The sequence below is a fragment of the Aphis gossypii genome, chromosome 3, assembly GCF_020184175.1.
Source record: "Aphis gossypii isolate Hap1 chromosome 3, ASM2018417v2, whole genome shotgun sequence".
Taxonomy (NCBI): domain Eukaryota; kingdom Metazoa; phylum Arthropoda; class Insecta; order Hemiptera; family Aphididae; genus Aphis; species Aphis gossypii.
Genome location: NC_065532.1, coordinates 7,731,509 through 7,737,508, shown reverse-complemented (window position 1 = coordinate 7,737,508; position 6,000 = coordinate 7,731,509). Strand labels below are relative to the sequence as shown.

At 23.6% G+C, this 6,000-nt stretch overlaps 1 long non-coding RNA gene across 2 annotated transcripts; it reads right to left on the bottom strand.

The window, feature by feature from the left end:
* Nucleotides 1–3,996: 3,996 nt before the first annotated feature.
* LOC126550822 (uncharacterized) lies at nt 3,997–5,933 on the bottom strand. Of its 2 annotated transcripts, none has more exons than XR_007604849.1 (4): nt 5,639–5,933; nt 4,938–5,137; nt 4,576–4,742; nt 3,997–4,225 (listed from the first exon to the last, which is right to left on the bottom strand). It is a non-coding gene; the product is annotated as an uncharacterized LOC126550822 (long non-coding RNA). The 2 variants fall into 2 exon arrangements; XR_007604850.1 differs by having other exon boundaries at nt 4,942–5,137; nt 5,639–5,931.
* Nucleotides 5,934–6,000: the final 67 nt, after the last annotated feature.

Below are 6,000 nucleotides of genomic sequence, written 5' to 3'. Positions count from 1 at the left end.
ATGACGGCACTCGTAACTCAACTTTAATTAATGAGACGTGACTATTCGTAATGCGAGACAGTCGTAAATAGAATTTTCAGATTTGAAGACAATCAGTTGTTATACAGGTTATATACTATGAAATAGATTAATACAAGTAATAAATACATTACATATTAATTACAAGTAAAAAATATAATTTTTAATGTGATATCCTCGTATATAATATTATGCGTTGTTTATGAATAGTGTTTAATGAATCAAATAATTGTTTTAAACCAAAAATAATTTATTTCAGAGCTAAATGTGCCATATTCTATTCAACCAACGAACAAACGATCATTGTTTCAAATAAATACAATAGTTTCTTATAATAGAAAAATCACTATACAGTTATACTATAATATTTAAAAAAAATTTTTATATTTTATTTAAAAATCTGTTATAGTAACCCATAATTTTACATGTATATTAGGTATTATTTGTTCATCAATACAACAAAAAAAGTAAAAACTATTAATAAAACGGAAATAAAAGTAAAAATTAATTATAAAATTTAGTAGTAAGGATGATATTATCAATAAATTTTAATTTTAATCCATAGTAGATGCATATTTTAAGACTTTTTAAGACTTTTTAAGACATTTATATTTAATTTTAGTCTTCAGCAAAAACCAAAAATAAATTGCATTATTCAACCAGCCAAATTTTTTTTTACTCAAAAGCAGAGTTAGATTTTTTATATTTTTAAATAAAAGTTCATATAAATAAGTATTTTTAATAATTTAATTTTAATTTTTATATAAAATTAATACCTACTAAATTATCATTATAGGTACGGGAAATCAAACTTCAAAACATTAAAAAAAACTAAAAGCGATCTTCGGTAAGTAGAATAAGATATATTTAATATACATTTAATAAAAAAAGATATAGTATCTTAAGCTTCCACCAAATTTCAATATAATATCCTATTATAGATTCAACAAAATATATGTAAATAATTCTCAATAATTCAATAAGTATTGAAATTGATCCAAAGATTTTTAAAAATATATATAAAAAAAAAATGTTTTTATTAGATTTACTTCATAATAAGTATAGAAATTAAATTTTAATTTGTGTGTATTATGTAAACCTAGATATTTTTGCGTATCTGATTTTTAATGATGACAGAATTTGATTTTATATTACATGGTTTTATATGTTCCCATGGTACGCACAATTATTGTGGAATATTAAAATAGTATTTTTTTTCGATATTGAACATCATATATTTAGATTCGTTTAAATTAAGCTCTAATTTAACTGATAAAATTTTACCTAGGTACTAAGTATAATATCCTTTGAAACAATAACAGTATAATTAGCAAAATATTTTACATCAAAATCAACTTTTAAATTAAGCTAGCTATTAATGTTCAGGGTGAAAATTAGGGCTTTGCTGAATAGAATACCGTGAGCAACAGTATTAGGCTTTCTAATGTAATAAATATTTCTAACTACTTGGATCCTATTATTTAAATAAGAAAATATTAAATAATTTTCTATATCTCTAAAGCTTTAATTTCAACACCATATATTTTTTTAGTAATTTGTTGTAGCTTACAGAATTGAACAATTTTTATGTTCAAAAATACACACAATGTAACACAGTAAATCTTGTCTAAATTTTCATAAATCAGTTTTTAAAAATTACATGGTCATAATATTGTATTGATTACTGACACATGATTTTAGGCAGAACATAATATTACGGAATTTCATCTGTAATAAAAAATATACAGAATAAATGAACTGTTTTTATCATTTTAAAATTCATATTTAGTACATAATTTAATTCTATTCCATTGATTTTATCTTAAAAAATAATTTATACAGACATTTTAAATTTGCATATTTATACTCCATTAGATGATGTTTGAGTATTTTTAGAATAATTTATGGTTACAGCCAATTTAAAAAATAATAAATATATAGGTAGCCGAGAAATATAATAATGTATTTAAAATACCGTTATAATTCCTTTCTAAATAATAATTATAAGGACTAAACGTCAAAAATGTATTTATTATTTTTAAATTTAATTTGAATTCTTATAATAACAAAATAAAATTAATGTGTTACTAAGAAATGATTACATTTTATGTTAAAAAAAAGAAAAATATTAATAGTATGAACAATAGTTAAAATCTGCTAAACAAGGATAGCGCTTATAGGAAATTTAATTTTAATATTGAGATTATTGATTTGATTTTATACTTACACGAAACGTGACAACTGACAATACCATTGTAACTATAGGTTAATTTAACTTTCAATTATTGTTTTTGTCAAACATTTGGGCTTACATACAATCAAAATGCGTGTTCAAATAACGACAAAAACATTAAATCTAAGCCAACGTTGGTTTCTATGAAAAATTTGTTAATTGTATTCATTGGGCTGTTAAAATATCAAATAGTATAATATAATACGATAGAATGCGTTTACCTATACAGTTCTTAATAGTTAATTGTACTGAAATCGAGTTTACAGAAATTTGAGATATATTTAGACAAGTTACAAAAAAATAAATTAATTATAAAAATTAAAAATATGATAAGTATGGTAGTTGATAATATAATTTTCTTTTATAATTCTGATTGAAACCTGAGGAATGTTCTACAATAATTTAATGGTATTTTTAACTTACAGTTTGCTGTGAATACACTATTGGTCTGTTCCGTACTGGCTATTATAATAATATTGTATTTGCAACAACTAACAACTTCATGAAATATGTTAATATATTTTGTAGACAAAGAATTATTGTGTTCAGAGGTATTATAATGTAAATTGAAAGTTGGGTTGTTGGATATTGTTTTTATCATGCTAAAGTTGTGTTTACATACTAAAAAAATAACTTATTCCTAAGATCTACCAATTTTTTAAATAAACTTGTAATTTTGTAGGATATACATTGCACGTATATCTAAGGATACGGAGTCCTAAGAAGTTTTTTTTTTTGGATTTTTCAAATAAAAATAAAATGATTTAGTTTTTTTTCTATATCACCATTAATAATAAACAAACTAAATTCTAGTAGGAAATTTATGTTACGTACTTATACTAAAAATTTGCAGTTGTTTTATTATAAAAGTAATATAGACGAATAAAATAGAGACAGTTTAAATTTTAAAATATGAGAATTACCTGTACTGTACTTATTCCAAAATGAATATTTTGAAAATAGCTAATTATTTTTGAAATAATTATCAACGTCTACTAAAGGATAACTTCGAAAATAATGTTATTTGAAATATATACTGTTTTTACTCAAACCTAAATAAATTGTATTTATATGGTAGGTAGTGTAAAATTTATTCACAAAACTTGCTGAAAAAAAAAAATAATAATTTATGAAAACTCAATATTTGTTTTCAAAATTGTGGAAAAAAATGTTTATAGTGTTTATACTATTTTATAAACCATTTACGAAAAAAAAATATATGGTGTATATTAAGTATTATAACGGTATTATGTGTGATCAAAAGTTTTCTGAAAATATTTTAGTTTATATGGTTACTGTACATAAACTAGTGTTTATGTAGTATTCTGCGTTACGCAAAAGGAAAATTGTAATCACGCGTCAAACGCATTAATGTATATGTTTCTTTTTAATCGAAATTGTTTAACGTACTTTTGAAATATTTGTTTTAAATTTCTCATTAATCCATGATTAATTAAATAAAGCAGTCTCGAAACACGACCGCTAGAACGTTTTATTGCTGGACTTTAGGGTTTTTACATTTGGCTCGTGGGTGCCAAGAATGATGCTACATAGTTTAATAATTTTCTAAATTAGAGTTTTGCTCAATTTAGGTGGAGTAATTTATGATTATAGCTTTTAATGAAAACGGAGATTTTGGACCAATGGAATATAGTATATTTAAATGAAAATTAAATTAATTATTTTCTAAAAAAAAAAAAAAATTATAATTTCAAATTTTAAAAATATTTCATATATTTCGACGTTTTTATCTGATTTATTATTTTGGCTAATGTGATTATAGTAGAAATGAATTATCTTTTGGCTTTGTTGTGTTTTTGAAAGATATATTGTAAGTACACTACTCAGTTCTGATCATAGATTGCAAATAAATAATTACTTGTCTTGTTGCGATTTTGATAGTTTTTGCTCTTTCTACTTCAAGTTATATTTTGTCCACTGATGTATACTTGTTTGTTTTAGTGTACCTATTAACTATTATAATCGTATTAAAAAGTCACAACTCGACGAGTACTATTTATCTATTTATTTATTTATTTTTTGTCAAAAATTAATTTCGAATTGTATATTCAAATTTCAAGTTACTCTAGTCTACTTAAGCATGGTTACTGGTTAATATATGTTTGTTAACCGACGGGATCGATAAATTTAAGCGCACTACATTAGATCGCATATACATGTTGATTTAATATATATTATATTACATTTATTACCTACTGGCTACTGTTAATATTTCTTACATGGTTTGGTATAATAATTTAATAAGATTATTGTTAATATATTTAGTTGATTCCGTTTCATTAAACAGTATGATACTAGCTTACCTGAAACGTATTTATAAACATCTAATTGTATGTCAAAGGGGCGTGAACGCAGGAACAGCAGGGTGTAAGTTCTTCACGGAATCGTACACTATTGTAATCGGAACGCCCCAATCGGTTATCGTTACAATAAGGATATATATAAATATTTGTTCTTTTAAAAGTCCTTTCTGCAATTTTATACAAACAATTAAAAAATATAACACATGATTCATATTAATCATATTAATTAATTAACTTGCTGTTTATGCATTAATTAATATTAGATTTATAATCAAAAATTCTTAAATAGTTTGTTTCAGAAAAATAACAAACTATAATAAATTATTTATTTAAAAAAAAAAATATTCAGGATTTAGGTATACCTACTTCAAGACCAGTTGTATTAAAATATTTTTATTAATTTAACTTCTCAAAATTTTTGATTTTTTCATGACTATCCCATGTTTAGACCGTTTCAAAGTTGAACTGTTTTGGCCCAGTAGAATTTGATTTCTGTTTCTGATGCCTTAGGTATAAAATTTTTTGTGCTCATAAACTGAATATGTTGAATCTATTTTCATGTCTAGTACAGTGATAAATTAATTAAAAATATTTTGACTTTTGTAAATCCTATGCATACTATAACTATTATTTATTAATAGCTGTAGATCATTCGTTATCATAGGTACGTGATTTTATTTAGCGGATTGCTTAACTATACTTTAATAACATATAAAAGTGTGAAATGTTGTTACGCAAACGGAAGTCAATAAAAAAACGGATTCACCGGTGAAACTTATGGTTGTGTCGGTTTTTACTTTAACGGTAACACATAATGACATTTTATATCAAGAAAAGCAAATGTTGTTACATTTATATTTATTCTATGCGTAAAGATACACATACACTACAAAACTAATGACAAAAGAGACACATTTTAATATAGTTATGTATACAATTTATTTGCCATAGATAGTTGTAACTTTTAAATGTAATCTTAGTTTACATTAGTTTGGTTGACTTTTAAATTTTGTAAAATGAATATAAATGAGTATAAGCACTTCACTTGACGAATAGAAAATACCTCCTCTATGCGTTGAGTTTACTGGCCAGTAGTAAAATACGTTTATTACTATAATAGTTTGTAGAGTTTTTATTCTTGGAAAATAGCATTTTGTCAGCTGTCTAAATGTAATGTGAAATAATTGTTAACTTTTACAAAAAGTAAGCTTTTTGCTGTACGGTGAAAAATTAACCTCTGGGGATAACGGTAGAAACATTCAATTACTTTTTTCAAGGGATGATTAATGATGTTTCTACTTTTCTTTGACTGTTCATAATGTTATCGTTCAATAGCGATCACAAAATCACTTATCTGTTAACCGAATAAAAAGATAAAAATAAACAAGTGAATTATCTTGATTTCACTTAACAACGAATTAGATA